At 38.8% G+C, this 27,379-nt stretch overlaps 2 long non-coding RNA genes across 3 annotated transcripts; one reads left to right on the top strand and one right to left on the bottom strand.

The window, feature by feature from the left end:
- Window positions 1–3,560: 3,560 nt before the first annotated feature.
- Window positions 3,561–12,566, bottom strand: LOC113598511 (uncharacterized). Its single transcript, XR_003419136.2, has 3 exons — window positions 12,080–12,566; window positions 6,058–6,163; window positions 3,561–5,939 (listed from the first exon to the last, which is right to left on the bottom strand). It is a non-coding gene; the product is annotated as an uncharacterized LOC113598511 (long non-coding RNA).
- On the top strand, window positions 8,084–25,312 carry LOC128315608 (uncharacterized). 2 transcript variants are annotated; one of them, XR_008298541.1, is made up of 4 exons: window positions 8,084–8,139; window positions 12,118–12,280; window positions 16,450–16,571; window positions 25,126–25,312. It is a non-coding gene; the product is annotated as an uncharacterized LOC128315608 (long non-coding RNA). The 2 variants fall into 2 exon arrangements; XR_008298540.1 differs by lacking the exon at window positions 8,084–8,139 and having other exon boundaries at window positions 11,944–12,280.
- Window positions 25,313–27,379: the final 2,067 nt, after the last annotated feature.

The raw sequence follows: 27,379 nt of genomic DNA, 5'->3' as shown, positions 1-27,379 counted from the left end.
TCATGACTAATTAACTGCCTAACATTCCCTCTTCAAGTGATTGGACGCCAAATCGAGACCGCTCTGGCTTCTTCAAGGTGTTAGGGGGCGTTGTGAAGATTCTGGGAGTCCATCATTTGATGACTATCAAGGAGGGTGGCGGTTGCCAGTATCCATTCAAGGGACTTCCAAAAGGGAAAAAGTTGTAGGTATCTAAAGGTTGATATCCTTCGCTGAGGATCAATTGGAAATTGATGGCCTGTAACCAGGAGAAGCCAAAGGATACCAACATATTGATTAGTTGTAGTCCAAGAAGTACCATTAAAAGAGTCCCTAGAACAAGGGGAATAAAGGGAGTAAGGGTGTAATTGTAAGTAGTTACAAACAGATTACCCAGGAAGATAGGTGTTACCTGGTATTAAAATTTTTTAAGACACAGAGGGAAGTGAAGGGTTTGTAGGAGAAATGATTCCATAGTGGAGGAAGGAGACAACTGAGTTGTAAAAAAGGAAAAAAATGGCTATAGCAAGCCTTATTCCTAATGGAATGTTTCAGAAAAAGATGGGAGACCTATCTGTAATGAGGGATATTTCTGAAGAGTAACTTTAGGCTTTTGAGGGGTTCACAGGAGTAGGCATCTGTGATGTCTGCTGGGGTTGATTCCAGGGTTTGACTCTGGAGTGATGGATCCAGCCAGGGATATCTGGTACCTAGATGGCTGTAGAAGGAGACAAAAGAATCAGGAAAGACACTTTCCAAGTCCGTTCTAGTTAGGACTTAGGGGAGCTGTCTTTCCAGACTTTGATTAGAACCTGGTCATCAGGTTCACATAGACGAGGTGACTCCTGTTTGGTAGTGGAAACCGTTAGGCCGTATTTCTTTAAAGCCCGTTGAAATTTGGATAGAGAGATAATGTGAGTTTGTATTCTTAGAGTCTCTAAATCTAGCAAGAAGTCTGTAGTTAGGAGGGGTCACCCATGGGGGACCTCGAAAGGATTTAAACCCAGGGCTTCCTTAGGAGCAGCATAACTACGGAGAAGGGCAATTGGCAAGGCTTTTTTCCAATTTAATGATGTTTCTTATGTGAGTTTTTTAAGTACCTTTTAGGTATCAGTTGGCCCTTTCCACCTTCCTGGAGGACTGTGGCCTCCAAGCACAATGGAGGTGGTATTTGACATCCAGTGCTTAGGGGACAGTTTGAACTATAGTGGCCACCAAGGGTGGGGGGTGGGGGGGTCCATTGTCAGTCTGAAGTGAGTTTGGAAGGCCAAATTGGGAGATGACTTCATATAGAAGTTTGTTGACTATTGCAATTGCCCTTTCAGTCCCTGTGGGGTATGCCTCTATCCATCCTGTAAGGGTGTCAACAAGCTCAAGGAGGTATTTGTATCCTCCTCAGGGTGTCCTCTGAGTAAAATCCATCTGCCAGTCTTTCCCAGGGTAGGATCCATGCCTCGGTATTGGTTGGATTAATTGAGGCCAACAGATGCCCTGGGGGTTGATATATGTGCAGGTGGGGCAAGAGAGGGTTATTTGTTGAACCACTTGAGAAAGCCTTTTACTTTTGAATGTTCTGGAAATGTGAGTTTGTAAGGCATCTCATCCTAAATGAGTGGAGTTATAAAGGGCCTTGCCTAGTTTCCATAGAAGATTTTAAGGAATGGCCAACTCTTGAGTAGGGGAGCAAATGAGCAAATTGCCCACGTATTGGAGGATAGTCCCCCCCCCCTCAATTAGTAAGTTTTGCAAATCCTTAGAGAGTGCTTGGCCAAACAGATGGAGGTTATTCTGAATCCCTGTGGGAGTACTGTCCAGGTAAGCTGTTGGGAACTGTCGAATATAAACAGAACACAAACAGAAATTGGGATTGTTGAGCCAATGGAATGCAGAAGAAAGTATCTTCAAGGTCCAGGACCATAAAGCAGAGGCTCTTTGGAGATATGGTACTCAGTATGACATATGGATTCGGTACAGTTGGGTGTAGAGGTATAACAGCCTCATTAACAGCTCATTGGTCTTGTACTAGGTGATAGCTGTTGTCCTTTTTCTTAACTGCTGGGATGGGAGTGCTGTAGAGTGGAGTTGTGGGAACAAGAAGCCCATGTTTTAAAACTTGGTGATTATGGGCTATAGTCCCTGTCTAGCTTCAGGTCTGAGAGGGTATTTTTGTGAAGGTAGTAATAGGGGTCCTTAAGTTGAATTATAATGGGTGTGGTTTATTGCCCTTCCAAGGATTTACTGATCCCAGACACCTGGGATGACTAGGGAATGCCAGTCTTTTAGTACTTTTGTGGATAGATGGGGGTGGGGGAGGGATGCTTCATAGGATAGCAGGAAAAGAAATATTAACAGCAATAGTTTTGTTTTGAACACAGTTGTACATAGGGAGCACATTAACTCAAATGTCATCAGGAAGGCTGTTACTAAAGTCTATCACATGACTAAGGGCTCTCATACAAAGTGAAAATCACGGGAAAGAGTGGGAACTTATCTTTCAGGTAAGGTACTCCTGGTCAAGATTCTAAGATAAGGGTGAAAGTCCTACCTGTCCAGCCACCAAGCAGATCCTGAACAGCTGCCACAACTGCGACTGCTAGGTCAATTTGCCAAACTTCCTTAGATTCATCCAGTAGGGAGGCAATGAGACCAAATGGATCTGTACAGTTTAGTACACGTGGCACAGAAGACTGCATGAGCTCCATGTTCACTTTGGTTGCTCTTGCACCCCAAATTCCATGGCAGCCATGCAGAGATAGGCCCAGGTAGACACTGCACACGCAATGGGTTTGTGTCATAGTAAGGAGACTTGAGCTTAGAAAAACCCCCGTCTATTCAAGGAACTACTGATAAACCTGTCCATCCATCCCTGCAAAGAGAGACATTATCTTTATTATTCTGATCAGGAAACAAATCTGCCTACTGACTCAGAGGGAGATATTATCCTTGTCACCCTGGACTATCTCCAGGGAGGGTGGGAAATGAGCTTCATTATCCTGAAGAATAAGCAAACCTGCTCCCTGCCTGGAGCAACTTTGCAAATATCCTTGAACAAAGTTGTCAGTGCTCTTTGCTCTGAAAGCCATCCAGAAGTGCCAGAATTATCTCTCAACACTACCTTTTAATATGTCTTGCCTTGATGACTCAAATTTAGCCTGATTGTCAGAACAACTCAAGCCAGTCTTCGTCCGTTGACTTCAGAAGATAGATCTTTCTGTTTAATACTTCACACAGTCATGAACTCAGGCTTCAAACTTTTTTAGTGGTGTATCCTAATCTCAAGCAGGTTCTTTCATACAGCTTCAATATATAAAAGAGATCAAAACAGAACTGCTCCCTCCGAGGGGATGAGGTGATGCTGTCATGAGCTGGGACTTCTCCAAAGCCCCCTTGCCTTTACCTTCCCTGCATTAGATTCTGTCCCCCTCCCCCTTGGCCTCTAAGCATCCTCAAAACCTCATCCTCCATATAAAAAAACAAAACAAAACAAAACAAAAAAACTGGTGAAAACCATCACTGTACTGTACATCACAGTGATTGATGTTTTATAATTACCAGCCCCCCCCCCTTATCAGGCAATGATAGAAGGGATCATACAGGTATGAATAAATAAAAAATAGTTCTTCCTGGCATTAGTGGAGACAGAGGAAAACTGGTATTTTTAATTAGTCACTAAGGTGTGGAGGCAAATTGCATTGTTTCTGTTAATAGGAAATATGTCTAAGGGTGGCCTTAGAGGATAGTATTCACCTCTGTACCCATTTACCTACTTACTCATTTATTTAATTCAGCAGGAATAATTTTTTAAATTTTTTTTTCAATATTTATTTTTGAGAGACAGAGAGAAACAGAGTGTGAGTAGGGAAGGGGCAGAAAGACAGGGAGACACAGAATTCAAAGCAGGCTCCAGGCTCTGAGCTGTCAGCACAGAGCCCAATGCAGGGCTCGAACCCACGAACATGAGATCCTGACCTGGGCCAAAGTTGGACGCCCAACTGACTGAGCCACCCAGGCGCCCCTCAGCAAGAATATTAATATTGATAATCATTATTATTACACAAAAGTTAATAAGACATGATCCCAAAGAAGGGATAAATGGATGCAAGTATTACCTAAGTAAAAATATTTTATTATTTTTATAATTACAAAACTTACACACATGTGCCCTAAGAGGGTATGATGTGTTTCTATGATGTTTTCTGCTAGTTGACTTTTTCTGCCTAAGATGGTCACCAAGAATATGCACAATTCTTCATGTTGGAGAAAATAGAAAGGCTTGAGGGACACTTTTTTTTTTTTTAATCTACCGTCTTTGAACGCACTGAATCTTATGAACTCTAAATACTCTTATTATCCTTAAATTTTCCCAGCAGCTAACCAAACTGTGCTATAGGAAGGATTATCCATATTAATAATATCCAGCTGCTTTTCTAACAAGATAAACTGATAATTATAAATAACCTAAGCAGAAAATAATTTCTTCTTAAGGAAGGGTCTAGAAGCTTGCTTTTGATTATATTCACCTATTGTCAAAAATGATAAGATCTACTAAGTTCTCTAGATATAGTATATCATTTAGCTTAATTTTCAGAACTACTTGATGAGTTAAGTACTATCCTACTACTGCAAGTAAAAAAAGGGAAGGTCAGGGGTGCTGGGTACTTGCCCAACATGCTACAGGAAGTAGGAAGCAGAATTGAAGTCTGTCCAGTTCCATTCCTGGGCTACTCAAAACTGTTCCATGCTTGATGAGCAAGAGGCCATTGCCAGCACCTCTTTACTCAATCATCCTTTGAGCGTTCACCATAAAAGGAAATTCATCTGTTTCCAGCTTCTCTGAACAATAAGCTCCTTGCATCTTTCTTTTCTCAATAATGTCAAAAGAAATATGAGAATATAAGTGAATTGAGACATGAATTTCCCTTTTTCTTATTCAAAAAGACTCTTGTGCAATAAAGAAAGCAAATAAATTGATAGAAATTCAGAGTATTAAATCTTGACAAAACTTTGAACAGATGAAATCATTTTTGTTTTTATTAATGACAAAAACCTTTTAAGAAGTCTCTTGGAGATGAATTCTCTTTCAATTTTGAACTAAAAGAAGATAGCAAATAAATGTAACAGATACTAGAGTAGGTAATATTATTTTTAATTTTTTGCTAAGAGTCATTAAAATAATGTTGGCATACCACCCAACAAAAATGCGTGTCTTTGAATCATTTTTAAAATACAGGTTTTACAGGGGTGCCTGGGTGGCTCAGTCGTTAAGCGTCCGACTTCGGCTCAGGTCATGATCTCACGGTTAGTGAGTTGGAGCCCGGCATCGGGCTCTGTGTTGACAGCTGGGAGCCTGGAGCCTGCTTCAGATTCTGTGTCTCCCACTCTCTCTGCCCTTCCCCCGCTCATACTCTATCTCTGTATCTCTCAAAAAATAAATAAACGTTAAAAAAAATAAAATAAAATACAGGTTTCCCCCAGTATTTGAAAACAGAGCATGCCCAATGAACGCTTTTGTAGGCTGAAATGGCATAAACTGAAGAAGCGATTACCATTAATTTATACGGAAATTTTTCCAAGTGTTCCCAGACACAAAAAAATAATCTCTGAGGCTTTTCTGAAACCTTGGGACACGTCTTGCTAGTAGATACACACAGTAAGTCGAGATAGAGTGTGGATGCTCACAGACAGAGTTCAGAGCTATGGTGGCTTGATGCAAAGATGCTGGGTGTCGTTCCAGGGAAAGAGCTTAGCAAGGCCACTCTCGCTGTTGGGGTTCGCGCTGCCTCTATAACCATTCACCGCAAAACAAACGCTGAAAGCAATTTTTGCTTTGCACCCTTTTTTTTGGAAAAGTGAAAATCCTCTTTAGATTTCTTTCAGTTAGCAAAAACAGGTACCAATGTAGATCTTTCGTGAAAGTGAAGCGGCATAAGGCAAACTTTAAAAAAGCAGAGGGTGGACACCTGAATAACAAAGTCAGGAATGAAAATGGATTATAAAAACAATTCATAGAATAGTTTAATCCAAATGAGTATCTTGCGCTACAAAATTCATTTTTCATAGAACGTATTCAATAGTTACATTCTGCTTGAAGGCGTGAGAGCTTTGGAGCGCCTGGCTGGCTCAGCCAGTGGAGCGTGAGATTCTTGCGTAGTGAGTTCGAGCCCCATGTTAGGTACAGAGATTCCTTAAAAATAAAAAAAAAAAATAATCTTTAAAAAAAAGACAAGAACTTTATTTACCATATTTACACAATTTAAGATTCTGCTACAAGTATGTCTAACTAGCCAGGAATTAACATTTCTCTTTAATTAAAAAACTAAGCCTATATTTTACTTTTAAAATATAAAAATAATCAAGAAAATACCACCTGACCTACAGTCCCTTTTACTGTTGCACTAGCCACTGGGTTTCACCTCAGTGGAAAACCTTGATATGACCCTTTGTTGCATATGCTCTGTTACATAGGAAAATACTCCAACACATGTGCAGAAGGTTCGACCAAAAGTAAAATACATGATGTGAAGTCTTCACACAGCTGCCTGAAGAGTATATGGCCTGTCTCACTTGCAGTTAGACAGCCGTACCTTTTCCCCATCTGCTTTCACTAGTAATCTGTGTAAGGTTGACGGTGGGCAGTCGGAGGAAAGTTAAGAAGGGGCAATTTCTAAATAAAAATGTAGGATACCCACCTCCACGACAGACCATTTCCTAGAGAGAGGTTGCTGGCAGATGTTGAGATAAGGTATATAATCATAGGATTTCCAGTCAAGAAGCGATATCGGGAAAGAAAATTCTTCCATCCAGTTATTAAGCCTAACCTTTAACTATACCCCAACCAGAGTCAGGAACTTTGTCACATGGCAGAGGGGCCCTTCCTCCTCTCTGACATTAACATGCCAGCAGAGTGCCCCTGGCTGGAAGCTGAGAGAGCTCAGAATTCTAGGCCTGGACATTTCAGGGCTGAGCACTGCAAAGTCAGCCATCCGCTTCCAGCAATTCCTACCAAAAGTGGGAGACACTAGATCTTTTCCTGAAAACACATCAACACTGAGTTCTAAAACAGGCCCAAAAGTGACCAATAAATTCCTTCAGAACCCTCTCAAACCCTCCACTGAAAAATGAATTTGAGGACTATCTCCTCTTTTTCAACCAAATCTAGGCCAATTATTATTCAATCTGAATGGGCAGAAGACATAAAAGAGGAGCTAACCTGCTTTTTACCTCATTGTGAATAATCCGAAACCTCCTGAGCACGGTACGAGAACGCCTTTCCAATTGCAATAGATGTGTCCCTGATAAATGGCCTTTAACATGAGTTTCTGAATTTACTCACAGTATAGGTCCTGTTCCATGTCAACTCCAAGTTAGTGTCTAACGCTTTAACATCATTTCGCTACATTTTCCTCCCTCTTCATTCCAACCTCACCTTCTCTCCCCTGACCAAGTGTGTTCAAACTTCCCAAAATAGCTGTTGAGTGGATGTGGGCCTGTGTCTAACTTCCCTAAAGCAGGACACACCTATCTCTGCATTGAGTACAGAGGCGAGTGAGTTCAAAGTGATCTCAATAAACGCATCGCCAGCCAGTCCCTCCTTTCAAGCAGCTGTTATATGGGCTTATGCTACACTTAATTTATTAGCCTAAGACAAGTTAATTGCATAGTTTCCACAAAATAGAACATGTTGTTCATAGTAACTACATGCTAATTCCTTTGAAAACGTCAGTAATTATACAGTGACTTTGCATCTCCCAACAATTGTGTGATTAACTGGTGTTACATGTTTGAAGCTATTAGCAAGCTCAGCACCGAGGCAGACAGAGTTCTGACAGGGTTTGTGCGTTAAAAGGACATTTTACTATCCTAACTTTGTTCCCCAAGAACTTTGCCTTTTTATTAACGCTAGTGGGTTTGCACACAGCCCTGCTGAGGCAGGAGGGCTCTTGCAGCACCAACAGCCTTGACATTTAAGGCAACCACACAGGCAGCACACCTTTTCCAGGCACAGAACAGCGTGTACTCACAGAAGACAATATCAATGGTTGCCCAGTAAATACACATCTATAAAAAGTTCAGTAAACACACAGGTTTAGTGACTTGAGTTTTATGTCTAAATACAGCTTGAAGATCACACTTCAGGCCGACTACTTGTGAGAAATGATTGTGGTTTTAAAGGTGTTTGAAGGTATGTGGCCTTAGGATTCTGTCTCGTAAAGCCAAGAAAGAACTGTCATTTTTGCCTGACGTGCTGATTTGGCTTTGAACCTCACGTTTTACCGAATATTCTGCTTTGGGTTACGTTTATGATGCACTCTTAATTTCTCCAATGTCTTCTGGGCTTCTCTTTCTTCTCCCAAACTCCTTTTCAACCTCTCCAGGTTTGATGAGAAAACTTTTGTCATCACATTATTTTTTTTTTCCAAATATCCACTTTGGTTGGTGGCTTCAACAGAAGTGAGTCTTAGGAAAATGAGGTCACAAAGACTCCCCATGAGCTTAAGTAAAAAAGTGTTTCCATTATAAAACTAAGGGGAAGTAAAGGAAATGCAAAAGTGTAGAAAGCAATGATTTTACAGAATATACATTTCTTACCCAACTTTAATAAAATGCAATCAGCAGTCTGATTCAGCTACAAAACCCTTTTTCCCCGCCTCTTTTTTTCACAACGCTTCACAGTGGATGGGAGAAATATTCTTTAGCTTTCAACCCTGGTCGTTTGGGGTTGGCAGCTCTATAGCACCCTCCCGGTTTTCAGTCTAGTAACTTGGCTTCTGGTATTTAATCCAAGTGTGGAAGCGTTCAGGCCATGCCCTGGGACACTAAATCATTCTGTGCATCCAATCTCAGGTCTCTCTTGAGGAAGGCAACTCCTGCCCAGAGAGGGAGACTCCACCCTTGACCTTGCCTGTACGACATGAACCCCTCAGCCATCTCTTTCTGCCCTCTGTTTCTTGTAAAGCAAGATCATGAGCCTGCTGGCCTGACGTGCCTGAGCTTCATGAATGATCATTCTTTCTGATTCAAATATCAGTTCTTTGATGATTCATTTTCAAATGGCCCCTGGGAATGATATCTGAAGTTCTATAAACTGTGGCTTTATAAAACCAAAATTGCTTTTCAGAGGCAGATTGAATTTCCAATGATGGAAAAGTTGAGCCATTACATTTCAGCCTCCCTTGGAGTAGGGAGAGTGAAGAAATCATCTCCATGTTTCCTTGGATCCCTATATTTACCCCCAAAGCAGCAGCCTATAGCAATTTATCATTATCAATTCTATGTATTCACTAAAACTCAATGTAAAATTTGTAGTGTAAGCAGAATATATATATGAAAGCAATAGGGGAGTAAAACAATCATATGAAGAGAATAATAAAACAATCAAAATGAAGAGAAATAGTAGAACATATCAAGAACATATGTTTCTATGGTTCAAATTTCTGATTTTAATTATAGATCCACATTTGAAGTTATTTGAGGATTGGCATCCCACCAATTACTGAAAGGCCCATCAGCTAATTTCTAAAAAGAAATAGTATTGGAGAAATTTTAAATCTTCTGCTCTACTTCTTTTTTTTTTTTTTTATGGGGAGGGGTAGATGGAGAGAGGCAGAGGGGGAGAGAGGTGGGAAGAGAGAGAGGGAGAGAGAGAGAGACAAAGAGAGAATCCCAAGCCGACTCCATGCTTAGCACAGAGCCTGACAGCAGGGTTCAATCCCATGACCCTGGGTTCGTGACCTGACCCAAAATGAAGAGTTGGATGCTCAACCGAATGAGCCACCCAGGCACCCCACAAAGTTTATTGTTTGATAAGTAGGTTCCAGGCCCAGCATGGAGTCCAATGTGGGGCTTGAACACATGACCCTGAGATGAAGACCTGAGCTGAGATCAAGAGTTGGAGACTTAACCAACTGAGCCACCCTGGCACCCCTCTTCTGCTCTGCTTCTATAGAAAACCTGTGTTATAGGCAAAAACTTTTACCTTGCTTTATCTTTTTAAATGTTATACAGTCTGATAAGTTAGTTTATTATTTCACTTAGAGTCTGGTAACAAATACTTGGCATTCCATTGTATTTGTTAATATCAGTAGAACAATGATCTGAAACAAGATACTTGCGAAGAGAACAATGGCTACTGGTTTCAATATCAATAATTCCTATATTTACTAGTTTTCTTCTTATTTTAGTAAATATTAAAAGGGCATTTTAAGCTTTTGAGGGTGAAGGCAGAGTTTGCATGGTTGATAACCTATATAATAACAAAATGAATTCATTGTCTACTATTTTACAAAGCATTGTACTAGGCACCATGTGAACTATACCGAATTTTCACTTATTGCAAGTTCTATAAAAAACAGTTATGAGTATAGCTTGTGTTTATCAAGCACTTACAAATACCAGGCTTGGCATTAAGAATTTACATGGATTATATCATTCAATCTTCATATCAACCCACATCAACATTTTATCCCCATTTCATAGAGAGGAAATCAGGTTCAGAAAAACTGGGCTACTTTCCCAACATCTCACAGTTAGCAAGGAGCAGAGCAGAGCCCCTGGAGCTTATGCACTAACAACTCTGGTGTACATCTTCTCCCTCTTGTCAAGGGTACTTCAGTGTGAGAGGATTAATATAAGGATCAAAGGGAAAATCAAATAAATACTGCATACACCTGAGAACATGCATGTAAATTATTAAGCCAATAAAGGATTGCATGCATATTTGCAAAGTAGGAAACACAAAGTAGGTAATGTTATGTGACTGCCCTTATATTCATTTTATGGCTATTTGACACATGGCATTTTACATGTATATGAATCCCTCCCTCAGCTAGATTCTGACCTTACCAATGAAGGACCATGTTTTCTATTTTAGGAATCTGCCATAGCACTTAGTACAATGACATTCACATAGTAAGTGCTTTACAAATATTTGTGGAAGGAAGGAAGGAAGGAAGGAAGTAATAATAGGCAATTAAGACAATTTTGCATATGGTTGTGTGGAGTGGCTATATGCAAGGGATAGCAACAGCTTAAAGTGAGATAGCAAAAGCCTGGATAAGGCAGATTAGAGAAAATGGATAGAGTCAGGAAGTAGGTTATAAAATAAGCAACCTTTATGAAACACTTACTATTTGAAGTGCTTTTGAGGTAATAAACCATTTACTCTTTACAATAACAATCCTGTGAGGTAGGTACTATCCTTATTCCCACTTTATAGATGAAACACACAAGGATAAGTAATTTAACATCACCCAGGCAGGAAGTGGTTGCATAAAGAACCCATGCAGTTTTGTTCTGCCCTTGGCCAAAATAGAGGATCTGAGAGTACTTTGAGCATCCACATGGATGCTAAGACTCAAGGAGAACAATGATTCAAAGGTTACAACAAAAATTCAGGGCTGGAATGTCAGAAAGTTACATAGTATTACCTAACACTGAGAGAAAGTTGGAATGGGAAAAGCAAAAAGGGAAAATGAGCAGGCACGCCATTTTTTTCACATTCAGCTTAAGTAATGTTCAGAACATTCCCTGGAAGCCATCTTAGGAAAGGAGCCTGACCTGGAAGAAAGGGGCGGGAGCTTAACAATAAGAAGAACCACAACAACAGACCTTTGCATAGCCCTTTATATTTTGTGGGAATTGTGTTTAGTGAGGTAATTAACATACATTCTAAATTCAGTAACTGAACTCATATACAAGGTTATTTGACAAATTATTTCATTGTTCTTCACAGTTTTATAAAAGTCATTATGTTTCTTGGTTTGGAGAAGAAAAAACTGAGACAGAGTTTTAGGGACTTGCCAGTGGTTTCTCCCCTAAATAGACCCGCAAGCAGGTCAAAGCCTGATCTGGCTCACTGTCATGCAGATTTTAGTTAACAGGAAACCCAGTCTGAGCAGCCGTCCCTACCTGGCAGCACAAACTAAAGCCACCCCCACTCAAACCCCATCGCTCTTTATCTCATCTTTTATTGTCTTGGGCAACACAGCATTCATCCTTCCCATGGCTTACCTCTACATTGTGTTTATTCTCTATTTGCTCCCCCTGGAATATAAACTCTATGAAAGCAGGGTCGGGGTCAGTCTCATTCTGTAATCTTTACCTATAAAATGTCCGGCAAGCAGTAGGCCTTCACTCAAGGTTTTTTGCAGAAGTAAACGAAGCCCAAATCCCCAAGCCTGTAGTCTCATCACTGGCAGAGGACACGTTGGCTGAAACCGGGCAGGACAGCAGAGCAATGCATTCCTGCGGTTTCTCCCCCTCCCACTGTTCCAGCTCTGAGATAACTGATCATTTACAAGAGGTAATGTGGGCAGGGAATGAAAGAAAACAGGAATTAATTGGGGGACTTTATGGGAAACTCTTCCCAACAATGAAAAGTGGTTTTGGATTGAGTAATGCTGGGAAGATTGTAGGGTAACCGAGACGTACGGAGAAAGCAAACGGGATAGAAGCAGGATACCAAAAGGTCATTCGGGACTTCTCTGGTTTACACTGAGTTTACATTAATTCATTAAGTAATTTATTATCAGGTCCTACCTAAAACACACACTTTATCAAAATTTTCACATTAAATATAACATCCTTAGAGTTTCTTTCCCATATCCTATATTCTTTTAGGGTTGTTTTGTTTTTTTTTTTTAACGTGTAAAAGTCAAATGAATCTCCTTTGCGCACATATTGTTTCTGGTTTTTGTTTTGTTTTGTTTTGTTTTTCTTGCCACATCCAAAGATAAATAAGTTCTGGTTTAGGGCGCCTAGGTGGCTCAGTCAGTTAAGCATCTGACTTCAGCTCAGGTCATGATCTCACGGTTAGTGGGTTCAAACCCCACGTCAGGCTGTGCTGACAGCTAAGAGCCTGGAGCCTTCTTCGGATTCTGTGTTTCCCTCTCTCTCTGCCCCTCCCTCATTTGTGCTCTCTCTGCCTCTCTCTGTCTCTCTCTCTGTCTCTCTCTCTCTCAAAAGTAAATATACTTAAAAATAAAATAAAATATAATAAAATAAAATAAAATAAAATAAAATAAAATAAAATAATAGAGACCTAAAGAGTGAGAAGGAACCAGATGGGCAAAGGGTGGAAAGAATATCTCTCCATGCAGAACAACATTCTTCCTTTCTTCTTTCCAATTTTGTGTTTTGGTAATCAGCGCACATAAAATCCCTTTATGTAGGGATTGTTGATTCCCTGGAACCTTCTTCCTCCTCCATGATTGGTTTTAGCCAATCATGGTAATGCTATGCCCCTTCACCAGTGATTGGTTTCAGGGTGGGTGTGAAACTATATTCTGGCAAGTGGATATGATAGAAGGCTTCTGTAAGAGTTTTGCTTCTTTTTAAAGCAGAAAACTAGAAAGGAGAGCTTACTGTCACTGCCCCTTCCCTCTTCTCGCCTTCAGTGTAGAAGTGATGCCTGGAGTTGTGGCAGCTATTTTAAGACTATGAAGCAGCAAGCAAACATGCTATGTGTAGCTGAATAAAAAAATGCAAACAAGATGTATCCTTGATGAACTTATTGAGTCATTGGACAGCCCTGAAGTCTGCTGCCTGCCAGACTTTGTCTCATGTGAGAAAAAAAAAGCACTATTTTTAAGTAACTTTAGATTTTTCTATTATTTGCAGCTGAAAACATTCCTGATATAGCAAAGTAGTGGTGTGATCATATTTTAAAGATCTTTTCTTTTTTTTTGGGGGGGGGGGGGTAGAGGGAGAGAGAATCCCAATCAGGTTCCATGCTGAGTCCCTGGTTCTATCTCACTGTTAGGGTGGTGGGGTGCTCTATCTCATCACTGTGACATTGGGAAGTGAGCCAAAATCAAGAGTCCAATGAGGCTTAACGAATTGAGCCACCCAGGCACTCCTTAAAGAAAGTCATTCTTAAGGAAGATCCTGCTGTTTGAGAGACCTTTTAAGGAAGCTCTCTATACAATATGGAAAATTGACCACTAACTAGATGTTACTATAAATTTTCTATGCTGAGTACAGTTCATGTGACAAATTCATAATCACACAGACATCAGATAAAGGGAGATTTATCACTGTAAGATGAGAACAAAGACTTTAGAACCTTTTCTCCTTAGATAGAGGTGTCTTTTGAAGAAGGCTTTTCTGAGAAAAAGCAGAGTTAAGTCTAGGTGGAATTGTCACATCAGACTCCATTCAGTCTTTTCTTTACACTAACTGGTTACCTGTTAGGGCAATAATTCTCAAAGTCCTTCTGTAATAAAAAGATTATGCTATTTGATATTCTATGGCTCATTCTATTCTATTTTACATAATTTCTGTGAGAATGAAATTCAGATACAGGATACAAATAAGCTTTCATTGCCATTGCCAAAAAAAAGCACATGGAAAACAAAGAAAGGTAATAAAATACATTAAGTCTGTTGATAAAGAGGATTATACCTGATGACCCTTAACAATAATGATACAGATGGAATGTGACAGGCAATCAGGCCTCCACATTTTTTTTAATATGATACATCAAGAGATTCTTCCTTCATAAAATCATCAATGCTGCTGACCATTTCAAAGGGAAAAAGAAATAAATCCTGAACTCTGGATCCTATTAAATCCCATCTGACTAAACTCACTATTCAATTCTCACTTCTAGGAGGCTTTGAGTCAAATCAAGTTCCATTGCTTTGAAATTTTATACCTCTATACCTAATGATACAGAGCTACCTAAAAAAATGTGTGTGGGATTTAAATAAAGAGGAATGAGTGGTAATGAGGAAATCACTCCAGCTAGAATAAGACCTATGCTCTAATCTGTCAATGGCAATCAATCAATGTCAGATATTTTTTAAAACCTATTGTCATCTATTTCATATTTTTGCCATGAGATAATTGTTGAAATGTATTTCCTGGTTTTTGTTCAATATTGCATATCTTTCCACTCTGTTTTTTTCTCTATGAAATTGTTATATTATTAATAAGTATTTTCTAAAGCTTTTAAAAAATTTTTTAAATAATTAAGTATAAATAATTAAGTATTGCTTCTGGCTATAGTCCCATACTACTTATCTTATAGCAATAAATTCAACTTTTCTTTAACCTGCCTAATTGCTAAGGTACACTTTCTGAATGAGTCAGAGTCCTATAGATGCAAACAACAGAAATAGGCTCCCAGTTGATTTACACAAAGAAAACACTGAAAGATATCAGCCCTCATTATCAGACAGTAAGGCTAAAGAACCAGACCCAAGGTATCCCTATTAGTCCAGGATCTGGGGATGACAGGAATAGTGTCATGGTGGCAAAAATCTAGACTCTCACTCCTGGATTAGATGAATTCCTACCATTTTCTGTCTTTAATCTTCCTCCAAGATTTAAGTTCCAGGCAATAAGTGTTTCATTAGCCTATTTTCAATCATATACTCAAATATTGGTTAAGAAACTGTAGGCATCCTGGGGTACAATCCTACCAGGCTAAACTAATAATAATAGTAATAATAATTATAATTATAATTCCTCTGAAAGGAATGTGGTATCAAGAAGGGGAAATGAGGGGCACATTGATGGCTCATTCAGTTCAGTGTCTGACTCTTGATTTCGGCCCAGGTCATGATGAGATTAAGCCCCATGTTGGAGTCTGTGCTGACAGCTCAGAGCCTGCTTGGGATTCTCTCTCCCTCTCTCTCTGCCCCTCCCTCCCACTCATGCATGTGCACATGCGTGTGCACTTTCTCTCTCTCTCTCTCAAAATAAATAAACAAACATTTAAAAAATAAGAAGGGGAAGTGAATGCTTGGCAGTCACAGATTTAAGATGCCCAACACACCATTCTTAACCATTTTCTGTAAACTGCCTTTCCTATTTTCAACTCATGGCTAAATGAAATAATTTTTTGCAGCCATTCTAAAAAATCAGGAAGCTCCTTATCATTTGCTTGATGGCCTCAGTAACTGAAGTACGGGAGGAGGTAAGTGGCTTTTATTCAAGCTGGAGTTCTGATCATGGAAAGCTCTAGGGTTCATGATACAGTCAGTTCACTAATGGAGTTTTCTCCCCATTGCTGAGTGGCAACACAATCAGTTGATTTGATGAAGTGGCTTGTTGTGCATCATGTTGAGTGTGAAAGGTATGAATGATGTCACCCAAAACAATATGATCAGCTATGCTTCATTCCTCTTTCATATCACCAGCTGACCAGTCGTCACCATGGACATGGCCTTCCTTCTCTTCTTTGCTGTCCTGTATTAATCCAGAATGTCCAGTTCATCCCACATTTTGATTCCCTCTGTTGCTTCCTTGTTCCTGCTGGTAACTTGCTTTCTCCACTTTGTTAATATCTACTCCTTCTCCTTCCTCTCCTCCTCTTCCTTCTTCTTCTTTAAGTAGGCTCCACACCCAACACAGGGCTTGAACTCATGACCCTGAGATCAAGAGTCACATGCTCTATGGACTGAGCCAGCTATGTGCCCCTTAACTATCTTCTTAGTAAGGAAATCCTGCCATCCTTTATTTTTATAGGGGGAACAGAAAACCTTAGAAAGGAGATGTGTGTGCCAAACGCTAAACTCAGGAGAACGCTGGCCAGTTGTTTAACAGTTTCAGACTCATCAAGGAGCAGAATGGGAGAAATACTTTAAAAGGTAATTACATTCTTTGCTTAGGTTTTTGGCAGAGTTGACAGTATTGAGAAATAGTCAAATTCAACCTGTGGAATAGTTTTAAGAAAAAAATAAAAATTTTGATTACATATTGATTTTTCTTAGGATAAGGAGAATGAGGTAGCCTCTTGTTTTGTTGATAAGCCAATTTTCTTATCCAGTCTGTTCATTGATACGATTCTATTGCTGATTGCTAACCCAATTATTTCATAAATGGTTAAGTTAGATTTTCAGAGGAGTATACTTGAAAGTTATCAGAAATAATCTGGACAAGCTTCTCTTCATTTTCTTTCTCAGTTCAAGTGCTAAGAAATAGTCCTAACAATAGTTTGAGGCATCACTAGATATGTATCTTTGTTTGGGCAGAGCATGTATGATTTGGTCTGGGAGTCTGAATTGCCCACAAATACTTCACTGAACTTTTCAGAGAGGTTAGCTACCCTCAAAGCTGAAGCAAAAGTTCATGTCATACCACCTTTATTAGTATCCCTGCAATCCCAGAAAGAGAAAACAGAAGAATGAGGACAGAAAGATGGGAGAGCCAGTCCAAGGATGACCTACCAGGACAACCTTCCAGTTTTGCTTCTTCCAAGACCCTGACAAAGCAGCCAAGCCATTCCCACCGGCCCCAGAGTCCCTGTATACCTACAACTCAGTACACTTTTCTCTCTCCATACTAGTCAATGACCATTTGTACTGCTCATGACACTGCCTACAGGGAGAATTTCCTTTCAAGCCTGTCCTTCCATCCCTGGGTGGGGCTGTAATGAGTAATCTATTTTTCTGCTGGCACTAATGTATGGTGAGAATTCATGTGTAAACTGGGCCTGTCATCTCTTCTTCTCTCACTTGGTCACAGGGGATCGCTCCTTCTCTCTCACACCTCGTGAGGCCCCAGATGTGAGTTGAGGGAAGTCCATTGATACAGCAGTGGCAGATGCCATGAGAGTTTGAAATACATGGATATGTAATTTACTTGTGCCTTCTGGGCATGTTCAGGCTGGACTCCAATTTTTCATTTCTATCATAAGTCTGCTGATACATCTACCAAACTTATCACTCATTGTGTCTGATAACAGCATAACAGCAGTTCTAGTTGTTTAGTCACCTGACATTCCGTGATCAGGCACACAATTTCTACCAGCATCTAGTAAAATATCCAAAACCAATTTAATACCATTTGAGACCACTGTTGTTATCTCCTCTTCCTGAACCTCCTAAGTTGTATTGGCTCTGCCAATTTCAAAGACTGATTCTCCAGCCTTTCTCCTAAACAATGAGTACCTGAATCCTTCTAGCAAATTCCTTTTATTTAAATTAAGCAGTCTGCTTTTGTTTCTTGCAACCAAAAATCTCTGACATATGAAAATTGTGTACTGGTCAGGCAGGTTAGGTAGTTATGTAGTGGTTAGTTCCTTCGTTCTGAATTATGTATTTTCACATTAGCATATGTTATCATCATGACATTATTTATTGATCTGCTACAGCAAAACATAAGAAAACTGAGTTCCCATTGTGCCAAAGAGAAAAAGCAGCTTGGGTCTCTTGCCTCTACAATAAAGCAAAGTAAAACACAACAACACTGTTTACATCTAATTTGATCCTAGACTTCCTTCTGTGGTTATTTCACATCCAATTCACACAACATTCAATGCTATGCATTTAACTAACCTAACTGTGAAACTACATATCCACTCCTGAAATTCTGTTAATTTCATATAAAAGAATCAATTACAGGGGCCCCTGGGTGGCTGATTTCAGTTGAGCAACTGACTCTTGATTTCAGCTTAAGTCATGATCTCATGGTTCGTGAGTTCAAGCCCCACATTGGGCTCCACCACTGACAATCCAGAGCCTGCTTGGGATTCTCTTTCTCTCTCACTCTCTCTCTCTGCCTCTCCCCTGCTTTTGTGTGTGTGCACTCTATCTCTCTCTCTCTCCCTCTCTCAAAATAAATAAATAAACTTTAAAAAAAAAGAATCAATTACAGGGATTTTTTATGCTTTAGTGAGAATTATATTTTTTGTAGCTACTTAGATTAGGACATTAAAACTGAAAAAATATCAATATCATTCTTAAACTCCTTTTTCCTCAAAACAACTTCCTGTAAACTCGTCAAAGAAATAGCCAGGTTGCTGGAGAACAGAAGTGAGAGGAGCACTTTTCAATGCATTCCTTTGAGGCTTTAAAATTTGGCATTATGTTGGGGCACCTGGCTGGCTCAGTCGGTTAACTCACAGTTTGTGAGTTTGAGCCCCGTATTGGGCTCTGTGCTGACTGCTCAGAGTCTGGAGCCTGCTTCAAATTCTGTGTCTCCCTCTCTCTGACCCTCCCCCATTCATGCTCTGTCTGTCTCTCTGTCTCAAAAATACATACACATTAAAAAAATTATAATAAAATAAAAATAAATAAAATTTGGCATTGTGTTAACAGATGTCAATTCAAAACATAAAATAAAACCATCAGCTTTCAGAAAAGCAAGTAAATAATCCAATAAACTGTGCTGATGTATCTTTGTATGAAAGAATAATAAATATTTGGTAAAAATTATGTTTTTAGGCAACACTAAATGATAACATTTAGGGATGTACACCGGGTGGTAAAAATACAAACAAAAATAAAGAAATTATTACCATAAAAGTCATTGGGGCAATAAAATTTCAGCAGCAGTGGAGAGGGTTATGTTGAGGTAGAGAGAGGTGGCTGAGAGAGGTGGTTCCTATAAGAGTGCTTACCTTACACTAATTGATTCTTTTATACAGTTTTCTGTATCTGTGTTATATTTCACAATACAAAACATTCTCAAGAAAACTCTTGTTTTTTGAAGGATTTTTTAATGGGTTGGGAAAATGCTCACAATATAAAATTCAGTGGGAAAAGGGCAGGTACACAATTCTGTAGATTCCAGGTATGCATATGCACCATGGATATTTGCAGAAACAGACATTACAATAAATATACCAAACGTGAATTGTATTTCATTTTTTTCTTATCTCATATAGCTGCTCTCTTGGCTTCAATGTACAACATCATAATTTGTAAGATAATATTACAGAGGTGAGGTGATAAATCTAACTTGCCAGGTAAGCACTGTGTTAACCCTTCTCCTTCTTCAGTTCCTATCAAGGTAGGCATTTAATAGGTTATAATCATAACATTTTAGAGCTAGAGAAAAATCATGAGATCATCTTCTCACATACCTCTGTTTCTCAGAGGTAGAAACCAAACAGCAGATAGGCTAACTTGGCCAAGGTCCAAGATTAGGTAGTCTTGGACCTGGGACAGGGCCCAGTTTCTCCCCTCTCACACTGATGTATGCGTTGCATGGAGGGTGGACACAAAGCCTTGCTCTTTAAAAAAAGTTTTACTGACTTTTCCCAGAACGTGAGTATTATGAGAATTATCATTGAGCAATATTACCAATAAAATGTAAATTTGTAATGCAACAGCAAATGCTGAAAATTAACATTGGAGAGATTTTATTTTTGAATTTTTTAAAGAAAGTAAGAACAATAACACATTCTGTGACTTCTAGAAGACCTGCTTGAATTCACTTATCTAACATGGTAATGGTAGCTTGTGACTGCAATAAAGTCCATCATTACTGCTTTTATTGCTATAAAAATGATAAAGCCTACGCGGCAACTGCTTTCGATCATGCCTGTTTGGACAGGCTGCTTCTGACTTCCACCTCATTCGTACTTTAGCCCCACTTCTGTGCCATGTAGACCCAAGCAGTTTGCACAAACACTGCATGACCTCAACTGTACCTCCCAGAGAGAAGGAAAAAATAAATAAATAAAAGAGACAAATTACTAATTAATAGATTAAATAAATAAATAAATAAGACAAATGCTAATTGCCACTCTGTTTCACCTAGTCTTCATTTTTTAAATTAGTTTTCAAAACGCTTCAAGTTTTAGTTCCTTGATATATAATATTCTAACTTTCCTCCCCACATTTTATTACTTTCTGAAAGATAATCTGTAACCTCTAACCTTCACTGAGCACCTGCTACATGCCAGACACCATCCTCAGGGTTAGGAATATAGAAATAAATAAACGTCTCTTCCCTCAAGAAGCTCATTATCTAGTGAAGAAGCAGCTACACAAATAAGCTGATGATGGCAACAAGATGTGGGTGGTACTATGTGGAAACCAGGGAATGTTCTGCTGATACTTAACACAAGTGGATGGCTCTACATTTCTATCCCTCTGTATAACATCTTAGAGCCACAGGATGAAACCAAGTGAAGCCCTACGAGTCCCAATCCCCAGTTCCTGTCAAGCTTATATAAGCAAACAGCTTTTCTGTCTGAATGTAGAAAACAAACACTATACTATACAAAAAAACACTAAATAAATCCCTCAGATAGAATTTCAAAGACTAGAGTGTAAAAAAATATACATGTTTTATCTCTACCTTTCCACGAAGTGGACAGAGAACTAATTCCATAAAGAAGGGGACTGTGGAAGACATTGTAATACACTAACCATCATCCAGGTCATTCCTTATGAGCAGATTCTCAATTTTATTTGGGGCAATAATGTGTACAGCCCATAGTACTTTGTAAGATAATTACTATTCCAGACCCTTTTGCTGTTAAACATACCAATGTGGCACAGTTCTGCCAATGAGATTTCATGGAAATCTGTCAGGAGGCTTCTGAGACTTTTTCAATGCTTGTAAAAACAGCAATAAGAGAAGAACTTCCTTTTACTACTTCTTTCTGATTTGAAATCAGATGAGATGTTTGGAGCTGTGGCAACCACGGAGCAATGAGGTGGCAAGAATAAAGACCAAAGCCAGCATGCTAACCACACAGAGAAGAAAGAATGTGTATCCTTGGTAACATTTTAGGGGGGTTGGACTGTGGACCGCCTGCCCTCAATTTCTGTTAGGTAAACATTACATGTGTCTATGAGTTAAGCCATTTTAAAATGTTTATTTTGTTACTTGCTGCTGAAAGCATTGCTAATACAGATAAATATCTAACTTGTTCATCTCTCTAACTTTAGTACTGAGAACAGCGGCTGACATGTAGTAAGTGGTCAAAGAATAGTTAATGAAAGAATAAAGAATGAATGGATTTTAGATCAGGTACCAAGCACCATACCTAAACTTGTGGGTGGTAAAGATATTGTACTTATTTTATATTGAATTTCTATCTTGAGTATAATTTCTCTAAAAATAAAATGTGCAATGCAAATTTTGTTTGCCTTACACTGCTTTATCCTTGCAAACAAAAGCTCAAATTTTTTTATCCTTCAGCACATTATTCAAGGGAGGACAGACCCTTCTTTGGTCCCAGGAAAATCAGTCTTGTTTGATTCAAGCCAATTGTGCTAGTCTCATATCCTTTGCCTATGCCTGGGCATCAGAGACACCTGGAGCCAATGGGGCTGTTGAGTTTGTGCTGAAAAATCAGCTGATAGCCTTATGGGGTTTCCCTTGTGCATAACAGTTGATTTTCTCTTGCTGCTCTTAAGATTCTGTCTTTATCTGGAATCTTTGACATTTTAATTATATGTATCTTGGTGTGGACCTCCTTGGGTTTGGGGGTTTTGGGGGGGTTTCCTTGTTTTTTCTTTTTATAGTATTTCTGCACTACCTGGACCTGGATTTGGTTTACTTCCCCAGGTTAGGGAAGTTTTTAGCTATTATTTCTTCAAATGATTTCTGCTACTTTCTCTCTCTCTTCTCTCTCTCTTCCTTCTGGAACCCCTATAAGGACAATGTTAATAGACTTGATTTTGTCCCAGACATCTTTTAATCTATCCTCATTTTCTTAATTCTTTTCTCTTCTCGCTCTTTAGCTTGGTTGCTTTCCAATACCCTGTCTTTCAGATCACTGGTCCATTCTTCTGCATCTTCTAATCTGCTGTTATTTCCCTCTCGTGTATTTTCCATTTCAATTATTGTATTCTTCAACCCTGAGTATCTTTATGATCATTATTTTGAAGCTTTTCTCAGGTAGATTGTTTATCTTCATTTTGTTGAGTTCTTTTTCTGGACTTTTGTTTTGTTCTTTCATTTGGAGCACAGTCTTCTTATTTTGATTGACTTTCTGTGTTTGTTTCTATGAATTAAATGGAAAAGCACTTTTTCCTGTCTCAAAGGAATGGCTTTGTGTAGGCATTTCCTTGGGTAGACTGCATATTCCTGGCTTTGGCTGGCTAGCTCGAGCTATAGCAGGCACAGGCTAAGGACCACAGGGCACTCTACACAGAGATGCCCTGGCAAGACAGATGAAGCTGAAGCAGGTACAGGCTAGAGCAAGGGGAGATCTCAGGGTATTCCATACAGAGGGTGCCCTGGTGGAGCTGAAGCAGATGTGGGCTAGGTATGTCTCAGGGTGCTTTGCACCTGTTGCCTTGGCCAGACAACTGGAGCTCCAGGGGTACTGTCCAGGGGTGTTCTGGTATGCACCATGCTAGGACCACCTTAGTGTTATGGCTGGAGCTTGGGCAGGTGTGTGGCCCTGGGGGGCCAGCTGGGGTGATATGGGCTAGGGGCCCAGGACTCACTGAAGTGGCAGGCAGGCTAGGATGCCCAGGCCCTGGTTCTGTCTATGCTATCAAGGTGGAGAAGTAGCATAAACAATGGTGTTTACCAGTCCCTCTGACTCTCAAGAGCAGTCCTCATGTCCCCTGCCATTTTAGACACTCAAGGGCTGGTGAGACCTTTAAATCATGGCTCTTTTTCTGTGCCCCAAGGAAGATGAATCTGCAAAGAGATTCCTCCATTACCATCTTGGACCCAAATTTTGTTTCTTCATACTGAAATGTCTTTTCTGCAAACTGTCACAGCAGTGGAAATGTCACTTTACTTCTAGGTAAACCACTGAATCATTAATCTTGTCCTTAGTCACTCAGTATCCCTAGTATTGTTGTAACTAATTAAGTGAAGAACTTCGGTTGAATAATATATATAATATAATATAATATAATATAATATAATATAATATAATATAATATATATAATTTATTTTAATAGTATTCTTGAGAAGATTGATCTTAGACAAAAGGCGGAGGAGCGATGAGAGAAGTATTGATACATGTGTAGAGATTCTGTAAAATGTTGAAAAGTTTAAGCAACAAAGTAACATTAAGTTGTGACATTTATAAAACATGGTATTTACTTGTTGATGTATTCATTCACATGCAGATGCTCTCGCTAGAAAAGCAGAGGGATAGGCAGACATAAGAAAGATTAAAAACCCTCACAAACTAGGCAGAGACAAGAAGCTGAATAAAACTGGAGCCAAAAAACCAAACCAAAACAAAACAAAACAAAACAAAACAAAACAAAACAAAACAAAACAAAAAACTATGAAATTGAAGGAAGGAAGAGAGCCTTAGTTCATAATATGTTATATGATTTAGATTTTTATTCAAGTGAGATATTAGAGAATCACAGGCTAACCACCTAAATGCGATAATTTTCAAATAACTTAGAAAAAGCATGGTTTGATTTATTCTAAGAATTGCTATCATTAACTTAAAATTTTATCTTTGAAGAATAAATCATAATAATACTGTTTTTTCCATACAGTAAATATTCCTTCTATTTATTCTTATCGATCCTATTGGAAACCTTGTTTTTTATTGCCTTGTTTAAAATCTAAACCATCAATAAGATAGCAAAGCATATTTTAATGACACTTAAACCTTTTGCAACCTTGAACAAGTAGAAGACTGGCAATAAGACTTTAATCTGTCAGCTCGGCAATTTTCTAAACCTGTCACTAAATTCTGTGAATCCACTTACCCAAAAGGTCAGCAGAAGTAAAGTCTTCATTGCACAAGTTGATACCAGCACTATGTCGTTTGCCAAGAACACTTAGTAAAATAAAGAATTCCATTGTTTCAATAGGTTGACCTAGCAACTTAGTCAGAAAGGTGGGTTTTTTTGGTTTTTGGTTTTAAGTCTATTTATTTTGAGAGAGAGAGAGAGAGAGAGAGAGAGACAGACAGAGAGAGAATCCCAAGCAGGCTCCACGCTACCAGCACAGAGCCTCACATGGGACTCAAAACCATGAACTGTGAGATCATGACCTGAGCCAAAATCAAGAGTTGAATGCTTAACCAACTGAGCCACAGTTGCCCCAGAAAGGTTTTCTTTATACTAATTTAGATGAAGAGACAGAATAAAGTCAAATAACTGTTTTAAGGTAGAGGTACTCCAAAGTAGTGCTTAAGGGCTCTGAAGTTTGATAGATCTGGGTTTGAATCTTGGCTGTACCAGCTGTGAGATCTTAGTTTACTTTATGATTCAGTGTCTCCATTTGTGAGATGGGGATAATAGTTCAAATGCAACAGATACTGCTGTCTCTCAATATCTATTCTCCCCTTCTTCCTCAGCAAAAGAATCTTAATTTTTTAGTTAGACACATAAATGATTGAAAAAAAAAATCTTTTACAACTAGGTGTGGTCTAAGTTCTGGGATATATGTGGAAATGGTATGTGCTACTTCTGGGAAGTGTCTTTAAAGAAAGAGGGTGTGACCTCTTGCACCCTTCCTTTTTCCAACAGCTGGAAAATGACGTGATGGCAGGGCTATAACAGCCTGCTTTGTCCTTGAGGTAGCCTTGTGAATGAAAGCTACGTATGCCAGAAGTATAAAACAAAGATTGAATCCCTGCCACTACGTCATATCATCCCTGGACTGTTTCTGGAATACTGGAACAGGAAAGAGAAATAAACCATCTACTTAAGCCATTGTTTAGTGGTATATAATTCTTCTCTCTCTGTCAACCTTAATCCTAATTGATAATACTACCACAAAGAAAGGTTTTGAGAATTAAATGAGATCATGTGTGAGCTATATAGTAGGTGCACAATAAATGATTCCTATTATCATTATCATTATTAGTAATATTCAAAGATAATATTATGGACTAAAAACACATAAGAACAAAATATATCTATAAAAACATACCTTTCAGACCAGTGGCATTAAGGAATTATAAAGACACTTATCAAAGAGTAAACTCTATCCTGGGAAGCAACTTTTGATGTGATAAAATAAATTACCTGCAGTAAAGAAAAGAGGTCAAATATCTAGAATAGCTCCAAATCTCCATGGTAACCATATGATTTCTTATACCGAGTGTCATCCAATGTTCCCAGTCTGAAAGACCTTGAATATTAATGAGTAATTGAAAATGGAGTATGTACATGTGGTTTGCTGTAAAGCAAAACCTTCTGACTGGTGATGGATCTCCTAATGGTAACCTCAACTGTCAACAAAAGCACTATGTAAGAAAAGAAACAATTTTCAAAAGATAAACATTAAAAACTCAAAACAAGGACCATTAGTAGGAAAATATATATATAATAAATAAACAATTTAAATACATATTTGATTTCTGCACCATAATTTGTCCTGAATCCTTTGAAGTTACATACTATGCATCAGAGATATTGATGGAAAATTTGAAGATTCCAGAGCAGCCTCCCTCCACCCCTAATCAGAAATTATGTCCAAAATAATGTCATAAAAGATTTTTTATTAATGCAACCCAATAATTTTTCAAAGTATCCGTTGTCATGATTTTTACCTCTTTCCCATAATTCTGCTGCCAGAGCACACCTTAGATGACTAGTTTGTTTTCCCTAATAATTCCAATGTCAATTCTGTTTATTTTATTTACTTTTCTAGTTTTTATACCTAAACTAGGTATCTTGAAGCCCCAGCAGAAAAGGCAGGAGTAAATTTTACAGCTGCTATGCATGCATACAATTAGCATTTTTAGGCATCCTCATTGCAAAGAACTAGCAATGGAATCTAACTGTGGTAAAGGCTAAGGACCGTACTCCACCTCACCAGGATTCATATTTTGAGACTGAGACCAAAAAAAAAGAGGGTGGGAGGGGATGTAGGTATCCGCATCAAAATTTTGCAAGTAAACAAAGGTAATGCTCAGAGGTATTAGATAACTCGACCAAGATCCCACACCTTGTTTGTGTATAGCCCAAACAAGATCTGATTTTAAATCTCTTTAACGCTATAGCTTGGGCTTTTTTCAGCAAGCCATTTGGCCTCCACCACAGAGAGGATAAAAGCAAGATTTTGCCTTTAACACTTGGAATAGTAATGCAATAATCATGAACGTACTTGGGAAGTTGCAGAAAAGATTTTTTGCAAAAGGGTGACTCAACATTGAGAAATAGTCATTAAGAGATTTCAGATCAAAGAAAAGATATTCTTGAGGCCCTATATGTTTTGGAATTCAGATTTTAGAAAGAAAAAAAGGGTACATATGTCATATATTATGACACATTCCAGCAGGATCTAGATAGCACCCCTTTATCAAACACATTAATATTTCTGTAGTAAACCATATGAGAAGCTATACAAGTCACATGTCAGTTCAGTAGTTTTTACTGCTAAATGAGTTCAGGTCAGATCAGGTTTTGCATTTCTAAAATACTTCCTCTTTTCAGAGCCTTTTGGATCTCATAATTACAGGTAAAGGACATGGACCTATACTATGTCCTGTCTCACCAGGTGAGGGAAATGCTTATGATAAACTGACTGATTATCAGAACTGACTTTCCACTAACAGAGTGAAGACATCACATATGCCAAGTCTGTCCCATATAGTTGGCACAAGCTTGTTTCCTGTTTTGTGACTCAATTACAGTCCATTATGTGACTCAATTGAATTTAAAAGTAGGCCATGAAAATGAAATACAGGTCAGTATACTAAAATCCAGGTAAGCTATTAAGTAATTCATGTGTGACTGTTCTAATTCAATGTTAAAGCTATACTTAACTTCCAAG

This window comes from Acinonyx jubatus, chromosome B2 (assembly GCF_027475565.1).
Source record: "Acinonyx jubatus isolate Ajub_Pintada_27869175 chromosome B2, VMU_Ajub_asm_v1.0, whole genome shotgun sequence".
Classification (NCBI taxonomy): Eukaryota; Metazoa; Chordata; class Mammalia; order Carnivora; family Felidae; genus Acinonyx; species Acinonyx jubatus.
This window is presented reverse-complemented; position numbering and strand designations above follow the sequence as displayed.